This window comes from Lissotriton helveticus, chromosome 5_1 (genome assembly GCF_964261635.1).
Source record: "Lissotriton helveticus chromosome 5_1, aLisHel1.1, whole genome shotgun sequence".
In the NCBI taxonomy this organism is placed as follows: Eukaryota; Metazoa; Chordata; class Amphibia; order Caudata; family Salamandridae; genus Lissotriton; species Lissotriton helveticus.
In genome coordinates this window covers 1,647,648,396-1,647,669,424 of record NC_136065.1, presented here as the reverse complement: position 1 = coordinate 1,647,669,424, position 21,029 = coordinate 1,647,648,396, and the positions used below count along the sequence as shown (strand labels likewise).

Genomic DNA, 21,029 nt, shown 5'->3' with positions numbered 1-21,029 from the left:
GGAGCCCCGGACGAGCCCCGGACACGGTAAGTGCTTTAAAATTGTTTTATTAAGGGTAGTTGCTTAAATAATGTATGTAGGGGAGAGCGGGAGGGAGGTGCGTAGTGGGGCTACGCGGAGTGCGGGAGTGGGCGTAGCTTCTCGCCCACTCCGCGTAGCTCCGCGGAGCTCCACTACGCCCACTACGACCAGGGTTAGTTAGAAGGCCAGGAGTGAGGGAAAGGCAATCCTCTGGACACTTCATGAAAGATCTAATTTCAATTAAGCACAAAACACTTCCCTTAATTTGACATAATTGCCAAAATGGAATAGTCAGTTGGGCCCTTCTAGTGGATTATGGCTGTGTCTTGAAAGAGAGTGTAATTGTACTACGAGACATGCCCACCTTCAAAAGAGTGTCTGATGGCGCTCCGACGAAGGTGGGATTCGAACCCACGCGTGCAGAGCACAATGGATTAGCAGTCCATCGCCTTAACCACTCGGCCACCTCGTCTGCCTTAGGTGACTATGTTTCATTTTTTAGGAAATTCTTACGATGTGCTAATTACAAATAATCATAAGTTTCTCCTAGACTGTGTCAGAACTGGCAAATATATGTGGTGTTCAATAGACAGAGCACATGATATAGCAGAATTATCAAATCTGTTCCATTAGGACTGTAGTTTTTAATAGTCATGATAACATGCTAGCATGTGAGTCGATCTTGCACAGTGAATAAGGGAGCAGTGCCAGTATCTACTTGGTCAGCTCTAGATGGCTCAACTGGGGAGGTATGAGAACAGTGAGCTCCAGTGGCGCAATCGGTTAGCGTGCGGTACTTACACAGCAGTACTTGCATTGAGGCATGCCGAGGTTGTGAGTTCGAGCCTCACCTGGAGCAGCTTACTGGTTTTTCATAAACCATTTCACTAAAACAAAAGATTAAACTCAGGGGAAAGACGGCCCTTGCTAGAGAGTTTTTACTTCTTTTCAGGATCTGCGTGTCCGACTCTTCCAGGTGCAAATATCACAATCCTATTCGATGCTCCTTATAAACATTCCATGATGTGCCGTCTTGCATAGCATGCAAACACCACATCAGTGCATTTAAAAATACATTTGTAGAATAATAAATATGATGAAAACATTGTTGTCACGGGATAACCATATACTGAGGAGCTGCAAACAGTGCTGTATCAGCTACTTACAGTAAAATTTAACTGAAAGACATATCAAAAGAAGAGCGTCATCATATTAATGTTTCTAGTCAACATAAGAGTTGCACCATAGCAGCTTATGGTGCTTTCTGCTCAGATTGTGCCTCCAATCCCACATTGATTTTTTTTATTCTTTGCAGTTTAAAAAAACAATTCATGCTCAAAGTTAACTTTTTAAAACCATTCAACCTAATATATTTATTTCTCTAACTTGTGAATGTGGTCCATGTTCTCTTTTCCTCATCCTCATCACGATACTCCTTTTCCCGAAATCAGGTTCACTTCTTTATCCAGCCCACCCATCCAAGGTCACCAAATCTATGAAGCGATTCTGCTTTTTCTCACATTCTCTCAATGTACAAGATACCTTGTATCATTTGAATGGCCAGCACGAGAGTCGGATATTTATGGTTAGTGGGGGTGGGGTTTTGAAGATTAACCTCATTTGACTAAGAGCCGGGGCATCTGGGAGGAAAAGTATTTTAAGGGGGATGAAGTTCACATCTCCTTGGTGAAATTTCTAGATCCTTATTTCATCCTTTCTGTGGATGCAGACTCAGTCGGAACAGAGGTCATAGTCCTCGCTCTGACTTTCAAAGGAACTTCAAATATGCATGGCTTATTTGGCTTTGCCCGGCAGGGCTTGCCCGGCGGGGTGAGAATGGCGTTTGTCATGCGTTCGTCAGGCGATCGGAAGGGGTGAGGCGATAGTTTATGGTTCAATGGTTTTCATGAAGTCTTCTTGATACGATGAAAGCAGGAAAGGGAAGCTTGTCAATAAGCAAACTTAAGACAAGGTGTGAGTCCTAGAAAGAATGACTTGGAAACAACATACAGAAACTCACATATAAAAAGGCCCTGATGAGGCTTGAACTCATGACCCCTGGTTTACAAGACCAGTGCTCTGCCACTGAGCTACAAGGCCATCCTGCCTGCAGTATGTAAATCGCTTCATGTATTCTTACTGCGGTATGAAGATATCTATGATTTTGAGACTCTGTATGGAAATGCAGTTGCATTTGAATTTCTACATGCGTGCACAAATTGAAGAGCATGCTTAAGACACTTTTCTTGGAAGTAGGAAAAACTCCATTTTGATTTGAGAACATAAGAGTATTCACATTTATGACCATACTGATAGCTCTAGTTAGTATGTCCACAATCAGTGACAGATAGAGAACTCACTTATTAGAAGTGATCTGTCTCTGTGGGGCAGACATATGTCAACAGTCATACACTTGAGATGGCTGAAACTTTAGAAGTAAGAGCTGCTTTCTTATCAGTCTATCTATCCAAACTGGTTAGAAGTAACCCTGGGCGTCCGAATCGGCTACGCCCACGGAGTAGGCGTAGTGTTGCCTTCTACGCATTTTGCGTAGACAGCGTAGCCGGCAACACTACGCCCACTCCGTGTGCGTAGCCGATTCGGCCGCCACCCGCCTCCCTCCCGCCCTCCCCTACATACATTATTTAAGCAACTAACCTTAATAAAACAATTTTTAAAGCACTTACCATGTCCGGGGCCCTTCCGGGGCTCCCTCTTGGAATAGCGTCCCTTCCTGGATACCAATGCGCATGCGCGGCCTCCCGCGCATGGGCATTGGTATCCAGGACGACGCTATTCCAAGAGGGAGCCCCGGACGAGCCCCGGACACGGTAAGTGCTTTAAAATTGTTTTATTAAGGGTAGTTGCTTAAATAATGTATGTAGGGGAGAGCGGGAGGGAGGTGCGTAGTGGGGCTACGCGGAGTGCGGGAGTGGGCGTAGCTTCTCGCCCACTCCGCGTAGCTCCGCGGAGTCCCACTACGCCCACTACGACCAGGGTTAGTTAGAAGGCCAAGAGTGAGGGAAAGGCAATCCTCTGGACACTTCATGAAAGATCTAATTTCAATTAAGCACAAAACACTTCCCTTAATTTGACATAATTGCCAAAATGGAATAGTCAGTTGGGCCCTTCTAGTGGATTATGGCTGTGTCTTGAAAGAGAGTGTAATTGTACTACGAGACATGCCCACCTTCAAAAGAGTGTCTGATGGCGTTCCGACAAAGGTCGGATTCGTACCCACGCGTGCAGAGCACAATGGATTAGCAGTCCATCGCCTTAACCACTCGGCCACCTCGTCTGCCTTAGGTGACTATGTTTCATTTTTTAGGAAATTCTTACGATGTGCTAATTACAAATAATCATAAGTTTCTCCTAGACTGTGTCAGAACTGGCAAATATATGTGGTGTTCAATAGACAGAGCACATGATATAGCAGAATTATCAAATCTGTTCCATTAGGACTGTAGTTTTTAATAGTCATGATAACATGCTAGCATGTGAGTCGATCTTGCACAGTGAATAAGGGAGCAGTGCCAGTATCTACTTGGTCAGCTCTAGATGGCTCAACTGGGGAGGTATGAGAACAGTGAGCTCCAGTGGCGCAATCGGTTAGCGCGCAGTACTTATACAGCAGTACTTGCATTGAGGCATGCCGAGGTTGTGAGTTCGAGCCTCACCTGGAGCAGCTTACTGGTTTTTCATAAACCATTTCACTAAAACTAAAGATTAAACTCAGGGGAAAGACGGCCCTTGCTAGAGAGTTTTTACTTCTTTTCAGGATCTGCGTGTCCGACTCTTCCAGGTGCAAATATCACAATCCTATTCGATGCTCCTTATAAACATTCCATGATGTGCCGTCTTGCATAGCATGCAAACACCACATCAGTGCATTTAAAAATACATTTGTAGAATAATAAATATGATGAAAACATTGTTGTCACGGGATAACCATATACTGAGGAGCTGCAAACAGTGCTGTATCAGCTACTTACAGTAAAATTTAACTGAAAGACATATCAAAAGAAGAGCGTCATCATATTAATGTTTCTAGTCAACATAAGAGTTGCACCATAGCAGCTTATGGTGCTTTCTGCTCAGATTGTGCCTCCAATCCCACATTGATTTTTTTTATTCTTTGCAGTTTAAAAAAACAATTCATGCTCAAAGTTAACTTTTTAAAACCATTCAACCTAATATATTTATTTCTCTAACTTGTGAATGTGGTCCATGTTCTCTTTTCCTCATCCCCATCACGATACTCTTTTTCCCGAAATCAGGTTCACTTCTTTATCCAGCCCACCCATCCAAGGTCACCAAATCTATGAAGCGATTCTGCTTTTTCTCACATTCTCTCTATGTACAAGATACCTTGTATCATTTGAAGGGACAGCAGGAGAGTCGGATATTTATGGTTAGTGGGGGTGGGGTTTTGAAGATTAACCTCATTTGACTAAGAGCCGGGGCATCTGGGAGGAAAAGTATTTTAAGGGGGATGAAGTTCACATCTCCTTGGTGAAATTTCTAGATCCTTATTTCATCCTTTCTGTGGATGCAGACTCAGTCGGAACAGAGGTCATAGTCCTCGCTCTGACTTTCAAAGGAACTTCAAATATGCATGGCTTATTTGGCTTTGCCCGGCAGGGCTTGCCCGGCGGGGTGAGAATGGCGTTTGTCAGGCGTTCGTCAGGCGATCGGAAGGGGTGAGGCGATAGTTTATGGTTCAATGGTTTTCATGAAGTCTTCTTGATACGATGAAAGCAGGAAAGGGAAGCTTGTCAATAAGCAAACTTAAGACAAGGTGTGACTCCTAGAAAGAATGACTTGGAAACAACATACAGAAACTCACATATAAAAAGGCCCTGATGAGGCTTGAACTCATGACCCCTGGTTTACAAGACCAGTGCTCTGCCACTGAGCTACAAGGCCAGCCTGCCTGCAGTATGTAAATCGCTTCATGTATTCTTACTGCGGTATGAAGATATCTATGATTTTGAGACTCTGTATGGAAATGCAGTTGCATTTGAATGTCTACATGCGTGCACAAATTGAAGAGCATTCTTAAGACACTTTTCTTGGAAGTAGGAAAAACTCCATTTTGATTTGAGAACATAAGAGTATTCACATTTATGACCATACTGATAGCTCTAGTTAGTATGTCCACAATCAGTGACAGATAGAGAACTCACTTATTAGAAGTGATCTGTCTCTGTGGGGCAGACATATGTCAACAGTCATACACTTGAGATGGCTGAAACTTTAGGAGTAAGAGCTGCTTTCTTATCAGTCTATCTATCCAAACTGGTTAGAAGTAACCCTGGGCGTCCGAATCGGCTACGCCCACGGAGTAGGCGTAGTGTTGCCTTCTACGCATTTTGCGTAGACAGCGTAGCCGGCAACACTATGCCCACTCCGTGTGCGTAGCCGATTCGGCCGCCACCCGCCTCCCTCCCGCCCTCCCCTACATACATTATTTAAGCAACTAACCTTAATAAAACAATTTTTAAAGCACTTACCATGTCCGGGGCTCTTCCGGGGCTCCCTCTTGGAATAGCGTCCCTTCCTGGATACCAATGCGCATGCGCGGCCTCCCGCGCATGCCCATTGGTATCCAGGATGACGCTATTCTAAGAGGGAGCCCCGGACGAGCCCCGGACACGGTAAGTGCTTTAAAATTGTTTTATTAAGGGTAGTTGCTTAAATAATGTATTTAGGGGAGAGCGGGAGGGAGGTGCGTAGTGGGGCTACGCGGAGTGCGGGAGTGGGCGTAGCTTCTCGCCCACTCCGCGTAGCTCCGCGGAGCCCCACTACGCCCACTACGACCAGGTTTAGTTAGAAGGCCAGGAGTGAGGGAAAGGCAATCCTCTGGACACTTCATGAAAGATCTAATTTCAATTAAGCACAAAACACTTCCCTTAATTTGACATAATTGCCAAAATGGAATAGTCAGTTGGGCCCTTCTAGTGGATTATGGCTGTGTCTTGAAAGAGAGTGTAATTGTACTACGAGACATGCCCACCTTCAAAAGAGTGTCTGTTGGCGTTCCGACGAAGGTGGGATTCGAACCCACGCGTGCAGAGCACAATGGATTAGCAGTCCATCGCCTTAACCACTCGGCCACCTCGTCTGCCTTAGGTGACTATGTTTCATTTTTTAGGAAATTCTTACGATGTGCTAATTACAAATAATCATAAGTTTCTCCTAGACTGTGTCAGAACTGGCAAATATATGTGGTGTTCAATAGACAGAGCACATGATATAGCAGAATTATCAAATCTGTTCCATTAGGACTGTAGTTTTTAATAGTCATGATAACATGCTAGCATGTGAGTCGATCTTGCACAGTGAATAAGGGAGCAGTGCCAGTATCTACTTGGTCAGCTCTAGATGGCTCAACTGGGGAGGTATGAGAACAGGGAGCTCCAGTGGCGCAATCGGTTAGCGCGCTGTACTTATACAGCAGTACTTGCACTGAGGCATGCCGAGGTTGTGAGTTCGAGCCTCACCTGGAGCAGCTTACTGGTTTTTCATAAACCATTTCACTGAAACTAAAGATTAAACTCAGGGGAAAGACGGCCCTTGCTAGAGAGTTTTTACTTCTTTTCAGGATCTGCGTGTCCGACTCTTCCAGGTGCAAATATCACAATCCTATTCGATGCTCCTTATAAACATTCCATGATGTGCCGTCTTGCATAGCATGCAAACACCACATCAGTGCATTTAAAAATACATTTGTAGAATAATAAATATGATGAAAACATTGTTGTCACGGGATAACCATATACTGAGGAGCTGCAAACAGTGCTGTATCAGCTACTTACAGTAAAATTTAACTGAAAGACATATCAAAAGAAGAGCGTCATCATATTAATGTTTCTAGTCAACATAAGAGTTGCACCATAGCAGCTTATGGTGCTTTCTGCTCAGATTGTGCCTCCAATCCCACATTGATTTTTTTTATTCTTTGCAGTTTAAAAAAACAATTCATGCTCAAAGTTAACTTTTTAAAACCATTCAACCTAATATATTTATTTCTCTAACTTGTGAATGTGGTCCATGTTCTCTTTTCCTCATCCCCATCACGATACTCCTTTTCCCGAAATCAGGTTCACTTCTTTATCCAGCCCACCCATCCAAGGTCACCAAATCTATGAAGCGATTCTGCTTTTTCTCACATTCTCTCTATGTACAAGATACCTTGTATCATTTGAATGGACAGCAGGAGAGTCGGATATTTATGGTTAGTGGGGGTGGGGTTTTGAAGATTAACCTCATTTGACTAAGAGCCGGGGAATCTGGGAGGAAAAGTATTTTAAGGGGGATGAAGTTCACATCTCCTTGGTGAAATTTCTAGATCCTTATTTCATCCTTTCTGTGGATGCAGACTCAGTCGGAACAGAGGTCATAGTCCTCGCTCTGACTTTCAAAGGAACTTCAAATATGCATGGCTTATTTGGCTTTGCCCGGCAGGGCTTGCCCGGCGGGGTGAGAATGGCGTTTGTCAGGCGTTCGTCAGGCGATCGGAAGGGGTGAGGCGATAGTTTATGGTTCAATGGTTTTCATGAAGTCTTCTTGATACGATGAAAGCAGGAAAGGGAAGCTTGTCAATAAGCAAACTTAAGACAAGGTGTGACTCCTAGAAAGAATGACTTGGAAACAACATACAGAAACTCACATATAAAAAGGCCCTGATGAGGCTTGAACTCATGACCCCTGGTTTACAAGACCAGTGCTCTGCCACTGAGCTACAAGGCCAGCCTGCCTGCAGTATGTAAATCGCTTCATGTATTCTTACTGCGGTATGAAGATATCTATGATTTTGAGACTCTGTATGGAAATGCAGTTGCATTTGAATGTCTACATGCGTGCACAAATTGAAGAGCATGCTTAAGACACTTTTCTTGGAAGTAGGAAAAACTCCATTTTGATTTGAGAACATAAGAGTATTCACATTTATGACCATACTGATAGCTCTAGTTAGTATGTCCACAATCAGTGACAGATAGAGAACTCGCTTATTAGAAGTGATCTGTCTCTGTGGGGCAGACATATGTCAACAGTCATACACTTGAGATGGCTGAAACTTTAGGAGTAAGAGCTGCTTTCTTATCAGTCTATCTATCCAAACTGGTTAGAAGTAACCCTGGGCGTCCGAATCGGCTACGCCCACGGAGTAGGCGTAGTGTTGCCTTCTACGCATTTTGCGTAGACAGCGTAGCCGGCAACACTACGCCCACTCCGTGTGCGTAGCCGATTCGGCCGCCACCCGCCTCCCTCCCGCCCTCCCCTACATACATTATTTAAGCAACTAACCTTAATAAAACAATTTTTAAAGCACTTACCATGTCCGGGGCTCTTCCGGGGCTCCCTCTTGGAATAGCGTCCCTTCCTGGATACCAATGCGCATGCGCGGCCTCCCGCGCATGCGCATTGGTATCCAGGACGACGCTATTCTAAGAGGGAGCCCCGGACGAGCCCCGGACACGGTAAGTGCTTTAAAATTGTTTTATTAAGGGTAGTTGCTTAAATAATGTATGTAGGGGAGAGCGGGAGGGAGGTGCGTAGTGGGGCTACACGGAGTGCGGGAGTGGGCGTAGCTTCTCGCCCACTCCGCGTAGCTCCGCGGAGCCCCACTACGCCCACTACGACCAGGGTTAGTTAGTAGGCCAGGAGTGAGGGAAAGGCAATCCTCTGGACACTTCATGAAAGATCTAATTTCAATTAAGCACAAAACACTTCCCTTAATTTGACATAATTGCCAAAATGGAATAGTCAGTTGGGCCCTTCTAGTGGATTATGGCTGTGTCTTGAAAGAGAGTGTAATTGTACTACGAGACATGCCCACCTTCAAAAGAGTGTCTGATGGCGTTCCGACGAAGGTGGGATTCGAACCCATGCGTGCAGAGCACAATGGATTAGCAGTCCATCGCCTTAACCACTCGGCCACCTCGTCTGCCTTAGGTGACTATGTTTCATTTTTTAGGAAATTCTTACGATGTGCTAATTACAAATAATCATAAGTTTCTCCTAGACTGTGTCAGAACTGGCAAATATATGTGGTGTTCAATAGACAGAGCACATGATATAGCAGAATTATCAAATCTGTTCCATTAGGACTGTAGTTTTTAATAGTCATGATAACATGCTAGCATGTGAGTCGATCTTGCACAGTGAATAAGGGAGCAGTGCCAGTATCTACTTGGTCAGGTCTAGATGGCTCAACTGGGGAGGTATGAGAACAGTGAGCTCCAGTGGCGCAATTGGTTAGCGCGCGGTACTTATACAGCAGTACTTGCATTGAGGCATGCCGAGGTTGTGAGTACGAGCCTCACCTGGAGCAGCTTACTGGTTTTTCATAAACCATTTCACTAAAACTAAAGATTAAACTCAGGGGAAAGACGGCCCTTGCTAGAGAGTTTTTACTTCTTTTCAGGATCTGCGTGTCCGACTCTTCCAGGTGCAAATATCACAATCCTATTCGATGCTCCTTATAAACATTCCATGATGTGCCGTCTTGCATAGCATGCAAACACCACATCAGTGCATTTAAAAATACATTTGTAGAATAATAAATATGATGAAAACATTGTTGTCACGGGATAACCATATACTGAGGAGCTGCAAACAGTGCTGTATCAGCTACTTACAGTAAAATTTAACTGAAAGACATATCAAAAGAAGAGCGTCATCATATTAATGTTTCTAGTCAACATAAGAGTTGCACCATAGCAGCTTATGGTGTTTTCTGCTCAGATTGTGCCTCCAATCCCACATTGATTTTTTTTATTCTTTGCAGTTTAAAAAAACAATTCATGCTCAAAGTTAACTTTTTAAAACCATTCAACCTAATATATTTATTTCTCTATCTTGTGAATGTGGTCCATGTTCTCTTTTCCTCATCCCCATCACGATACTCCTTTTCCCGAAATCAGGTTCACTTCTTTATCCAGCCCACCCATCCAAGGTCACCAAATCTATGAACCGATTCAGCTTTTTCTCACATTCTCTCTATGTACAAGATACCTTGTATCATTTGAATGGACAGCAGGAGAGTCGGATATTTATGGTTAGTGGGGGTGGGGTTTTGAAGATTAACCTCATTTGACTAAGAGCCGGGGCATCTGGGAGGAAAAGTATTTTAAGGGGGATGAAGTTCACATCTCCTTGGTGAAATTTCTAGATCCTTATTTCATCCTTTCTGTGGATGCAGACTCAGTCGGAACAGAGGTCATAGTCCTCGCTCTGACTTTCAAAGGAACTTCAAATATGCATGGCTTATTTGGCTTTGCCCGGCAGGGCTTGCCCGGCGGGGTGAGAATGGCATTTGTCAGGCGTTCGTCAGGCAATCGGAAGGGGTGAGGCGATAGTTTATGGTTCAATGGTTTTCATGAAGTCTTCTTGATACGATGAAAGCAGGAAAGGGAAGCTTGTCAATAAGCAAACTTAAGACAAGGTGTGACTCCTAGAAAGAATGACTTGGAAACAACATACAGAAACTCACATATAAAAAGGCCCTGATGAGGCTTGAACTCATGACCCCTGGTTTACAAGACCAGTGCTCTGCCACTGAGCTACAAGGCCAGCCTGCCTGCAGTATGTAAATCGCTTCATGTATTCTTACTGCGGTATGAAGATATCTATGATTTTGAGACTCTGTATGGAAATGCAGTTGCATTTGAATGTCTACATGCGTGCACAAATTGAAGAGCATGCTTAAGACACTTTTCTTGGAAGTAGGAAAAACTCCATTTTGATTTGAGAACATAAGAGTATTCACATTTATGACCATACTGATAGCTCTAGTTAGTATGTCCACAATCAGTGACAGATAGAGAACTCACTTATTAGAAGTGATCTGTCTCTGTGGGGCAGACATATGTCAACAGTCATACACTTGAGATGGCTGAAACTTTAGGAGTAAGAGCTGCTTTCTTATCAGTCTATCTATCCAAACTGGTTAGAAGTAACCCTGGGCGTCCGAATCGGCTACGCCCACGGAGTAGGCGTAGTGTTGCCTTCTACGCATTTTGCGTAGACAGCGTAGCCGGCAACACTACGCCCACTCCGTGTGCGTAGCCGATTCGGCCGCCACCCGCCTCCCTCCCGCCCTCCCCTACATACATTATTTAAGCAACTAACCTTAATAAAACAATTTTTAAAGCACTTACCATGTCCGGGGCTCTTCCGGGGCTCCCTCTTGGAATAGCGTCCCTTCCTGGATACCAATGCGCATGCGCGGCCTCCCGCGCATGCGCATTGGTATCCAGGACGACGCTATTCTAAGAGGGAGCCCCGGACGAGCCCCGGACACGGTAAGTGCTTTAAAATTGTTTTATTAAGGGTAGTTGCTTAAATAATGTATGTAGGGGAGAGCGGGAGGGAGGTGCGTAGTGGGGCTACGCGGAGTGCGGGAGTGGGCGTAGCTTCTCGCCCACTCCGCGTAGCTCCGCGGAGCCCCACTACGCCCACTACGACCAGGGTTAGTTAGAAGGCCAGGAGTGAGGGAAAGGCAATCCTCTGGACACTTCATGAAAGATCTAATTTCAATTAAGCACAAAACACTTCCCTTAATTTGACATAATTGCCAAAATGGAATAGTCAGTTGGGCCCTTCTAGTGGATTATGGCTGTGTCTTGAAAGAGAGTGTAATTGTACTACGAGACATGCCCACCTTCAAAAGAGTGTCTGATGGCGTTCCGACGAAGGTGGGATTCGAACCCACGCGTGCAGAGCACAATGGATTAGCAGTCCATCGCCTTAACCACTCGGCCACCTCGTCTGCCTTAGGTGACTATGTTTCATTTTTTAGGAAATTCTTACGATGTGCTAATTACAAATAATCATAAGTTTCTCCTAGACTGTGTCAGAACTGGCAAATATATGTGGTGTTCAATAGACAGAGCACATGATATAGCAGAATTATCAAATCTGTTCCATTAGGACTGTAGTTTTTAATAGTCATGATAACATGCTAGCATGTGAGTCGATCTTGCACAGTGAATAAGGGAGCAGTGCCAGTATCTACTTGGTCAGCTCTAGATGGCTCAACTGGGGAGGTATGAGAACAGTGAGCTCCAGTGGCGCAATCGGTTAGCGCGCGGTACTTATACAGCAGTACTTGCATTGAGGCATGCCGAGGTTGTGAGTTCGAGCCTCACCTGGAGCAGCTCACTGGTTTTTCATAAACCATTTCACTAAAACTAAAGATTAAACTCAGGGGAAAGACGGCCCTTGCTAGAGAGTTTTTACTTCTTTTCAGGATCTGCGTGTCCGACTCTTCCAGGTGCAAATATCACAATCCTATTCGATGCTCCTTATAAACATTCCATGATGTGCCGTCTTGCATAGCATGCAAACACCACATCAGTGCATTTAAAAATACATTTGTAGAATAATAAATATGATGAAAACATTGTTGTCACGGGATAACCATATACTGAGGAGCTGCAAACAGTGCTGTATCAGCTACTTACAGTAAAATTTAACTGAAAGACATATCAAAAGAAGAGCGTCATCATATTAATGTTTCTAGTCAACATAAGAGTTGCACCATAGCAGCTTATGGTGCTTTCTGCTCAGATTGTGCCTCCAATCCCACATTGATTTTTTTTATTCTTTACAGTTTAAAAAAACAATTCATGCTCAAAGTTAACTTTTTAAAACCATTCAACCTAATATATTTATTTCTCTAACTTGTGAATGTGGTCCATGTTCTCTTTTCCTCATCCCCATCACGATACTCCTTTTCCCGAAATCAGGTTCACTTCTTTATCCAGCCCACCCATCCAAGGTCACCAAATCTATGAAGCGATTCTGCTTTTTCTCACATTCTCTCTATGTACAAGATACCTTGTATCATTTGAATGGACAGCAGGAGAGTCGGATATTTATGGTTAGTGGGGGTGGGGTTTTGAAGATTAACCTCATTTGACTAAGAGCCGGGGCATCTGGGAGGAAAAGTATTTTAAGGGGGATGAAGTTCACATCTCCTTGGTGAAATTTCTAGATCCTTATTTCATCCTTTCTGTGGATGCAGACTCAGTCGGAACAGAGGTCATAGTCCTCGCTCTGACTTTCAAAGGAACTTCAAATATGCATGGCTTATTTGGCTTTGCCCGGCGGGGTGAGAATGGCGTTTGTCAGGCGTTCGTCAGGCGATCGGAAGGGGTGAGGCGATAGTTTATGGTTCAATGGTTTTCATGAAGTCTTCTTGATATGATGAAAGCAGGAAAGGGAAGCTTGTCAATAAGCAAACTTAAGACAAGGTGTGACTCCTAGAAAGAATGACTTGGAAACAACATACAGAAACTCACATATAAAAAGGCCCTGATGAGGCTTGAACTCATGACCCCTGGTTTACAAGACCAGTGCTCTGCCACTGAGCTACAAGGCCAGCCTGCCTGCAGTATGTAAATCGCTTCATGTATTCTTACTGCGGTATGAAGATATCTATGATTTTGAGACTCTGTATGGAAATGCAGTTGCATTTGAATGTCTACATGCGTGCACAAATTGAAGAGCATGCTTAAGACACTTTTCTTGGAAGTAGGAAAAACTCCATTTTGATTTGAGAACATAAGAGTATTCACATTTATGACCATACTGATAGCTCTAGTTAGTATGTCCACAATCAGTGACAGATAGAGAACTCACTTATTAGAAGTGATCTGTCTCTGTGGGGCAGACATATGTCAACAGTCATACACTTGAGATGGCTGAAACTTTAGGAGTAAGAGCTGCTTTCTTATCAGTCTATCTATCCAAACTGGTTAGAAGTAACCCTGGGCGTCCGAATCGGCTACGCCCACGGAGTAGGCGTAGTGTTGCCTTCTACGCATTTTGCGTAGACAGCGTAGCCGGCAACACTACGCCCACTCCGTGTGCGTAGCCGATTCGGCCGCCACCCGCCTCCCTCCCGCCCTCCCCTACATACATTATTTAAGCAACTAACCTTAATAAAACAATTTTTAAAGCACTTACCATGTCCGGGGCTCTTCCGGGGCTCCCTCTTGGAATAGCGTCCCTTCCTGGATACCAATGCGCATGCGCGGCCTCCCGCGCATGCGCATTGGTATCCAGGACGACGCTATTCTAAGAGGGAGCCCCGGACGAGCCCCGGACACGGTAAGTGCTTTAAAATTGTTTTATTAAGGGTAGTTGCTTAAATAATGTATGTAGGGGAGAGCGGGAGGGAGGTGCGTAGTGGGGCTACGCGGAGTGCGGGAGTGGGCGTAGCTTCTCGCCCACTCCGCGTAGCTCCGCGGAGCCCCACTACGCCCACTACGACCAGGGTTAGTTAGAAGGCCAGGAGTGAGGGAAAGGCAATCCTCTGGACACTTCATGAAAGATCTAATTTCAATTAAGCACAAAACACTTCCCTTAATTTGACATAATTGCCAAAATGGAATAGTCAGTTGGGCCCTTCTAGTGGATTATGGCTGTGTCTTGAAAGAGAGTGTAATTGTACTACGAGACATGCCCACCTTCAAAAGAGTGTCTGATGGCGTTCCGACGAAGGTGGGATTCGAACCCACGCGTGCAGAGCACAATGGATTAGCAGTCCATCGCCTTAACCACTCGGCCACCTTGTCTGCCTTAGGTGACTATGTTTCATTTTTTAGGAAATTCTTACGATGTGCTAATTACAAATAATCATAAGTTTCTCCTAGACTGTGTCAGAACTGGCAAATATATGTGGTGTTCAATAGACAGAGCACATGATATAGCAGAATTATCAAATCTGTTCCATTAGGACTGTAGTTTTTAATAGTCATGATAACATGCTAGCATGTGAGTCGATCTTGCACAGTGAATAAGGGAGCAGTGCCAGTATCTACTTGGTCAGGTCTAGATGGCTCAACTGGGGAGGTATGAGAACAGTGAGCTCCAGTGGCGCAATTGGTTAGCGCGCGGTACTTATACAGCAGTACTTGCATTGAGGCATGCCGAGGTTGTGAGTACGAGCCTCACCTGGAGCAGCTTACTGGTTTTTCATAAACCATTTCACTAAAACTAAAGATTAAACTCAGGGGAAAGACGGCCCTTGCTAGAGAGTTTTTACTTCTTTTCAGGATCTGCGTGTCCGACTCTTCCAGGTGCAAATATCACAATCCTATTCGATGCTCCTTATAAACATTCCATGATGTGCCGTCTTGCATAGCATGCAAACACCACATCAGTGCATTTAAAAATACATTTGTAGAATAATAAATATGATGAAAACATTGTTGTCACGGGATAACCATATACTGAGGAGCTGCAAACAGTGCTGTATCAGCTACTTACAGTAAAATTTAACTGAAAGACATATCAAAAGAAGAGCGTCATCATATTAATGTTTCTAGTCAACATAAGAGTTGCACCATAGCAGCTTATGGTGCTTTCTGCTCAGATTGTGCCTCCAATCCCACATTGATTTTTTTTATTCTTTGCAGTTTAAAAAAACAATTCATGCTCAAAGTTAACTTTTTAAAACCATTCAACCTAATATATTTATTTCTCTAACTTGTGAATGTGGTCCATGTTCTCTTTTCCTCATCCCCATCACGATACTCCTTTTCCCGAAATCAGGTTCACTTCTTTATCCAGCCCACCCATCCAAGGTCACCAAATCTATGAACCGATTCAGCTTTTTCTCACATTCTCTCTATGTACAAGATACCTTGTATCATTTGAATGGACAGCAGGAGAGTCGGATATTTATGGTTAGTGGGGGTGGGGTTTTGAAGATTAACCTCATTTGACTAAGAGCCGGGGCATCTGGGAGGAAAAGTATTTTAAGGGGGATGAAGTTCACATCTCCTTGGTGAAATTTCTAGATCCTTATTTCATCCTTTCTGTTGATGCAGACTCAGTCGGAACAGAGGTCATAGTCCTCGCTCTGACTTTCAAAGGAACTTCAAATATGCATGGCTTATTTGGCTTTGCCCGGCAGGGCTTGCCCGGCGGGGTGAGAATGGCGTTTGTCAGGCGTTCGTCAGGCGATCGGAAGGGGTGAGGCGATAGTTTATGGTTCAATGGTTTTCATGAAGTCTTCTTGATACGATGAAAGCAGGAAAGGGAAGCTTGTCAATAAGCAAACTTAAGACAAGGTGTGACTCCTAGAAAGAATGACTTGGAAACAACATACAGAAACTCACATATAAAAAGGCCCTGATGAGGCTTGAACTCATGACCCCTGGTTTACAAGACCAGTGCTCTGCCACTGAGCTACAAGTCCAGCCTGCCTGCAGTATGTAAATCGCTTCATGTATTCTTACTGCGGGATGAAGATATCTATGATTTTGAGACTCTGTATGGAAATGCAGTTGCATTTGAATGTCTACATGCGTGCACAAATTGAAGAGCATGCTTAAGACACTTTTCTTGGAAGTAGGAAAAACTCCATTTTGATTTGAGAACATAAGAGTATTCACATTTATGACCATACTGATAGCTCTAGTTAGTATGTCCACAATCAGTGACAGATAGAGAACTCACTTATTAGAAGTGATCTGTCTCTGTGGGGCAGACATATGTCAACAGTCATACACTTGAGATGGCTGAAACTTTAGGAGTAAGAGCTGCTTTCTTATCAGTCTATCTATCCAAACTGGTTAGAAGTAACCCTGGGCGTCCGAATCGGCTACGCCCACGGAGTAGGCGTAGTGTTGCCTTCTACGCATTTTGCGTAGACAGCGTAGCCGGCAACACTACGCCCACTCCGTGTGCGTAGCCGATTCGGCCACCACCCGCCTCCCTCCCGCCCTCCCCTACATACATTATTTAAGCAACTAACCTTAATAAAACAATTTTTAAAGCACTTACCATGTCCGGGGCTCTTCCGGGGCTCCCTCTTGAAATAGCGTCCCTTCCTGGATACCAATGCGCATGCGCGGCCTCCCGCGCATGCGCATTGGTATCCAGGACGACGCTATTCTAAGAGGGAGCCCCGGACGAGCCCCGGACACGGTAAGTGCTTTAAAATTGTTTTATTAAGGGTAGTTGCTTAAATAATGTATGTAGGGGAGAGCGGGAGGGAGGTGCGTAGTGGGGCTACGCGGAGTGCGGGAGTGGGCGTAGCTTCTCGCCCACTCCGCGTAGCTCCGCGGAGCCCCACTACGCCCACTACGACCAGGGTTAGTTAGAAGGCCAGGAGTGAGGGAAAGGCAATCCTCTGGACACTTCATGAAAGATCTAATTTCAATTAAGCACAAAACACTTCCCTTAATTTGACATAATTGCCAAAATGGAATAGTCAGTTGGGCCCTTCTAGTGGATTATGGCTGTGTCTTGAAAGAGAGTGTAATTGTACTACGAGACATGCCCACCTTCAAAAGAGTGTCTGATGGCGTTCCGACGAAGGTGGGATTCGAACCCACACGTGCAGAGCACAATGGATTAGCAGTCCATCGCCTTAACCACTCGGCCACCTCGTCTGCCTTAGGTGACTATGTTTCATTTTTTAGGAAATTCTTACGATGTGCTAATTACAAATAATCATAAGTTTCTCCTAGACTGTGTCAGAACTGGCAAATATATGTGGTGTTCAATAGACAGAGCACATGATATAGCAGAATTATCAAATCTGTTCCATTAGGACTGTAGTTTTTAATAGTCATGATAACATGCTAGCATGTGAGTCGATCTTGCACAGTGAATAAGGGAGCAGTGCCAGTATCTACTTGGTCAGCTCTAGATGGCTCAACTGGGGAGGTATGAGAACAGTGAGCTCCAGTGGCGCAATCGGTTAGCGCGCGGTACTTATACAGCAGTACTTGCATTGAGGCATGCTGAGGTTGTGAGTTCGAGCCTCACCTGGAGCAGCTTACTGGTTTTTCATAAACCATTTCACTAAAACTAAAGATTAAACTCAGGGGAAAGACGGCCCTTGCTAGAGAGTTTTTACTTCTTTTCAGGATCTGCGTGTCCGACTCTTCCAGGTGCAAATATCACAATCCTATTCGATGCTCCTTATAAACATTCCATGATGTGCCGTCTTGCATAGCATGCAAACACCACATCAGTGCATTTAAAAATACATTTGTAGAATAATAAATATGATGAAAACATTGTTGTCACGGGATAACCATATACTGAGGAGCTGCAAACAGTGCTGTATTAGCTACTTACAGTAAAATTTAACTGAAAGACATATCAAAAGAAGAGCGTCATCATATTAATGTTTCTAGTCAACATAAGAGTTGCACCATAGCAGCTTATGGTGCTTTCTGCTCAGATTGTGCCTCCAATCCCACATTGATTTTTTTTATTCTTTACAGTTTAAAAAAACAATTCATGCTCAAAGTTAACTTTTTAAAACCATTCAACCTAATATATTTATTTCTCTAACTTGTGAATGTGGTCCATGTTCTCTTTTCCTCATCCCCATCACGATACTCCTTTTCCCGAAATCAGGTTCACTTCTTTATCCAGCCCACCCATCCAAGGTCACCAAATCTATGAAGCGATTCTGCTTTTTCTCACATTCTCTCTATGTACAAGATACCTTGTATCATTTGAATGGACAGCAGGAGAGTCGGATATTTATGGTTAGTGGGGGTGGGGTTTTGAAGATTAACCTCATTTGACTAAGAGCCGGGGCATCTGGGAGGAAAAGTATTTTAAGGGGGATGAAGTTCACATCTCCTTGGTGAAATTTCTAGATCCTTATTTCATCCTTTCTGTGGATGCAGACTCAGTCGGAACAGAGGTCATAGTCCTCGCTCTGACTTTCAAAGGAACTTCAAATATGCATGGCTTATTTGGCTTTGCCCGGCAGGGCTTGCCCGGCGGGGTGAGAATGGCGTTTGTCAGGCGTTCGTCAGGCGATCGGAAGGGGTGAGGCGATAGTTTATGGTTCAATGGTTTTCATGAAGTCTTCTTGATATGATGAAAGCAGGAAAGGGAAGCTTGTCAATAAGCAAACTTAAGACAAGGTGTGACTCCTAGAAAGAATGACTTGGAAACAACATACAGAAACTCACATATAAAAAGGCCCTGATGAGGCTTGAACTCATGACCCCTGGTTTACAAGACCAGTGCTCTGCCACTGAGCTACAAGGCCAGCCTGCCTGCAGTATGTAAATCGCTTCATGTATTCTTACTGCGGTATGAAGATATCTATGATTTTGAGACTCTGTATGGAAATGCAGTTGCATTTGAATGTCTACATGCGTGCACAAATTGAAGAGCATGCTTAAGACACTTTTCTTGGAAGTAGGAAAAACTCCATTTTGATTTGAGAACATAAGAGTATTCACATTTATGACCATACTGATAGCTCTAGTTAGTATGTCCACAATCAGTGACAGATAGAGAACTCACTTATTAGAAGTGATCTGTCTCTGTGGGGCAGACATATGTCAACAGTCATACACTTGAGATGGCTGAAACTTTAGGAGTAAGAGCTGCTTTCTTATCAGTCTATCTATCCAAACTGGTTAGAAGTAACCCTGGGCGTCCGAATCGGCTACGCCCACGGAGTAGGCGTAGTGTTGCCTTCTACGCATTTTGCGTAGACAGCGTAGCCGGCAACACTACGCCCACTCCGTGTGCGTAGCCGATTCGGCCGCCACCCGCCTCCCTCCCGCCCTCCCCTACATACATTATTTAAGCAACTAACCTTAATAAAACAATTTTTAAAGCACTTACCATGTCCGGGGCTCTTCCGGGGCTCCCTCTTGGAATAGCGTCCCTTCCTGGATACCAATGCGCATGCGCGGCCTCCCGCGCATGCGCATTGGTATCCAGGACGACGCTATTCTAAGAGGGAGCCCCGGACGAGCCCCGGACACGGTAAGTGCTTTAAAATTGTTTTATTAAGGGTAGTTGCTTAAATAATGTATGTAGGGGAGAGTGGGAGGGAGGTGCGTAGTGGGGCTACGCGGAGTGCGGGAGTGGGCGTAGCTTCTCGCCCACTCCGCGTAGCTCCGCGGAGCCCCACTACGCCCACTACGACCAGGGTTAGTTAGAAGGCCAGGAGTGAGGGAAAGGCAATCCTCTGGACACTTCATGAAAGATCTAATTTCAATTAAGCACAAAACACTTCCCTTAATTTGACATAATTGCCAAAATGGAATAGTCAGTTGGGCCCTTCTAGTGGATTATGGCTGTGTCTTGAAAGAGAGTGTAATTGTACTACGAGACATGCCCACCTTCAAAAGAGTGTCTGATGGCGTTCCGACGAAGGTGGGATTCGAACCCACGCGTGCAGAGCACAATGGATTAGCAGTCCATCGCCTTAACCACTCGGCCACCTCGTCTGCCTTAGGTGACTATGTTTCATTTTTTAGGAAATTCTTACGATGTGCTAATTACAAATAATCATAAGTTTCTCCTAGACTGTGTCAGAACTGGCAAATATATGTGGTGTTCAATAGACAGAGCACATGATATAGCAGAATTATCAAATCTGTTCCATTAGGACTGTAGTTTTTAATAGTCATGATAACATGCTAGCATGTGAGTCGATCTTGCACAGTGAATAAGGGAGCAGTGCCAGTATCTACTTGGTCAGGTCTAGATGGCTCAACTGGGGAGGTATGAGAACAGTGAGCTCCAGTGGGGCAATTGGTTAGCGCGCGGTACTTATACAGCAGTACTTGCATTGAGGCATGCCGAGGTTGTGAGTACGAGCCTCACCTGGAGCAGCTTACTGGTTTTTCATAAACCATTTCACTAAAACTAAAGATTAAACTCAGGGGAAAGACGGCCCTTGCTAGAGAGTTTTTACTTCTTTTCAGGATCTGCGTGTCCGACTCTTCCAGGTGCAAATATCACAATCCTATTCGATGCTCCTTATAAACATTCCATGATGTGCCGTCTTGCATAGCATGCAAACACCACATCAGTGCATTTAAAAATACATTTGTAGAATAATAAATATGATGAAAACATTGTTGTCACGGGATAACCATATACTGAGGAGCTGCAAACAGTGCTGTATCAGCTACTTACAGTAAAATTTAACTGAAAGACATATCAAAAGAAGAGCGTCATCATATTAATGTTTCTAGTCAACATAAGAGTTG

General features: G+C 44.3%; 22 non-coding genes across 22 annotated transcripts; 7 read left to right on the top strand and 15 right to left on the bottom strand.

Annotated features, from left to right (window-relative positions):
- Positions 1-411: 411 nt before the first annotated feature.
- Positions 412-493, bottom strand: TRNAS-GCU (transfer RNA serine (anticodon GCU)). Its single transcript has one exon. It is a non-coding gene; the product is annotated as a tRNA-Ser (tRNA).
- Positions 494-785: 292 nt separating this feature from the next.
- On the top strand, positions 786-880 carry TRNAV-UAC (transfer RNA valine (anticodon UAC)). The gene is made up of 2 exons: positions 786-823; positions 845-880. It is a non-coding gene; the product is annotated as a tRNA-Val (tRNA).
- A 1,169-nt stretch (positions 881-2,049) lies between these two features.
- On the bottom strand, positions 2,050-2,121 carry TRNAT-UGU (transfer RNA threonine (anticodon UGU)). Its single transcript has one exon. It is a non-coding gene; the product is annotated as a tRNA-Thr (tRNA).
- Positions 2,122-3,237: 1,116 nt separating this feature from the next.
- On the bottom strand, positions 3,238-3,319 carry TRNAS-GCU (transfer RNA serine (anticodon GCU)). The gene has a single exon. It is a non-coding gene; the product is annotated as a tRNA-Ser (tRNA).
- Positions 3,320-3,611: 292 nt separating this feature from the next.
- On the top strand, positions 3,612-3,706 carry TRNAI-UAU (transfer RNA isoleucine (anticodon UAU)). Its single transcript has 2 exons — positions 3,612-3,649; positions 3,671-3,706. It is a non-coding gene; the product is annotated as a tRNA-Ile (tRNA).
- A 1,169-nt stretch (positions 3,707-4,875) lies between these two features.
- On the bottom strand, positions 4,876-4,947 carry TRNAT-UGU (transfer RNA threonine (anticodon UGU)). Its single transcript has one exon. It is a non-coding gene; the product is annotated as a tRNA-Thr (tRNA).
- A 1,116-nt stretch (positions 4,948-6,063) lies between these two features.
- TRNAS-GCU (transfer RNA serine (anticodon GCU)) lies at positions 6,064-6,145 on the bottom strand. The gene has a single exon. It is a non-coding gene; the product is annotated as a tRNA-Ser (tRNA).
- Positions 6,146-6,437: 292 nt separating this feature from the next.
- Positions 6,438-6,532, top strand: TRNAI-UAU (transfer RNA isoleucine (anticodon UAU)). Its single transcript has 2 exons — positions 6,438-6,475; positions 6,497-6,532. It is a non-coding gene; the product is annotated as a tRNA-Ile (tRNA).
- Positions 6,533-7,701: 1,169 nt separating this feature from the next.
- TRNAT-UGU (transfer RNA threonine (anticodon UGU)) lies at positions 7,702-7,773 on the bottom strand. The gene has a single exon. It is a non-coding gene; the product is annotated as a tRNA-Thr (tRNA).
- Positions 7,774-8,889: 1,116 nt separating this feature from the next.
- Positions 8,890-8,971, bottom strand: TRNAS-GCU (transfer RNA serine (anticodon GCU)). Its single transcript has one exon. It is a non-coding gene; the product is annotated as a tRNA-Ser (tRNA).
- A 292-nt stretch (positions 8,972-9,263) lies between these two features.
- TRNAI-UAU (transfer RNA isoleucine (anticodon UAU)) lies at positions 9,264-9,358 on the top strand. The gene is made up of 2 exons: positions 9,264-9,301; positions 9,323-9,358. It is a non-coding gene; the product is annotated as a tRNA-Ile (tRNA).
- A 1,169-nt stretch (positions 9,359-10,527) lies between these two features.
- TRNAT-UGU (transfer RNA threonine (anticodon UGU)) lies at positions 10,528-10,599 on the bottom strand. Its single transcript has one exon. It is a non-coding gene; the product is annotated as a tRNA-Thr (tRNA).
- Positions 10,600-11,715: 1,116 nt separating this feature from the next.
- TRNAS-GCU (transfer RNA serine (anticodon GCU)) lies at positions 11,716-11,797 on the bottom strand. The gene has a single exon. It is a non-coding gene; the product is annotated as a tRNA-Ser (tRNA).
- A 292-nt stretch (positions 11,798-12,089) lies between these two features.
- TRNAI-UAU (transfer RNA isoleucine (anticodon UAU)) lies at positions 12,090-12,184 on the top strand. The gene is made up of 2 exons: positions 12,090-12,127; positions 12,149-12,184. It is a non-coding gene; the product is annotated as a tRNA-Ile (tRNA).
- Positions 12,185-13,339: 1,155 nt separating this feature from the next.
- TRNAT-UGU (transfer RNA threonine (anticodon UGU)) lies at positions 13,340-13,411 on the bottom strand. Its single transcript has one exon. It is a non-coding gene; the product is annotated as a tRNA-Thr (tRNA).
- Positions 13,412-14,527: 1,116 nt separating this feature from the next.
- Positions 14,528-14,609, bottom strand: TRNAS-GCU (transfer RNA serine (anticodon GCU)). The gene has a single exon. It is a non-coding gene; the product is annotated as a tRNA-Ser (tRNA).
- A 292-nt stretch (positions 14,610-14,901) lies between these two features.
- TRNAI-UAU (transfer RNA isoleucine (anticodon UAU)) lies at positions 14,902-14,996 on the top strand. Its single transcript has 2 exons — positions 14,902-14,939; positions 14,961-14,996. It is a non-coding gene; the product is annotated as a tRNA-Ile (tRNA).
- A 1,169-nt stretch (positions 14,997-16,165) lies between these two features.
- On the bottom strand, positions 16,166-16,237 carry TRNAT-UGU (transfer RNA threonine (anticodon UGU)). Its single transcript has one exon. It is a non-coding gene; the product is annotated as a tRNA-Thr (tRNA).
- A 1,116-nt stretch (positions 16,238-17,353) lies between these two features.
- Positions 17,354-17,435, bottom strand: TRNAS-GCU (transfer RNA serine (anticodon GCU)). Its single transcript has one exon. It is a non-coding gene; the product is annotated as a tRNA-Ser (tRNA).
- Positions 17,436-17,727: 292 nt separating this feature from the next.
- Positions 17,728-17,822, top strand: TRNAI-UAU (transfer RNA isoleucine (anticodon UAU)). Its single transcript has 2 exons — positions 17,728-17,765; positions 17,787-17,822. It is a non-coding gene; the product is annotated as a tRNA-Ile (tRNA).
- A 1,169-nt stretch (positions 17,823-18,991) lies between these two features.
- On the bottom strand, positions 18,992-19,063 carry TRNAT-UGU (transfer RNA threonine (anticodon UGU)). Its single transcript has one exon. It is a non-coding gene; the product is annotated as a tRNA-Thr (tRNA).
- A 1,116-nt stretch (positions 19,064-20,179) lies between these two features.
- On the bottom strand, positions 20,180-20,261 carry TRNAS-GCU (transfer RNA serine (anticodon GCU)). Its single transcript has one exon. It is a non-coding gene; the product is annotated as a tRNA-Ser (tRNA).
- Between the last annotated feature and the right edge of the window lie 768 nt (positions 20,262-21,029).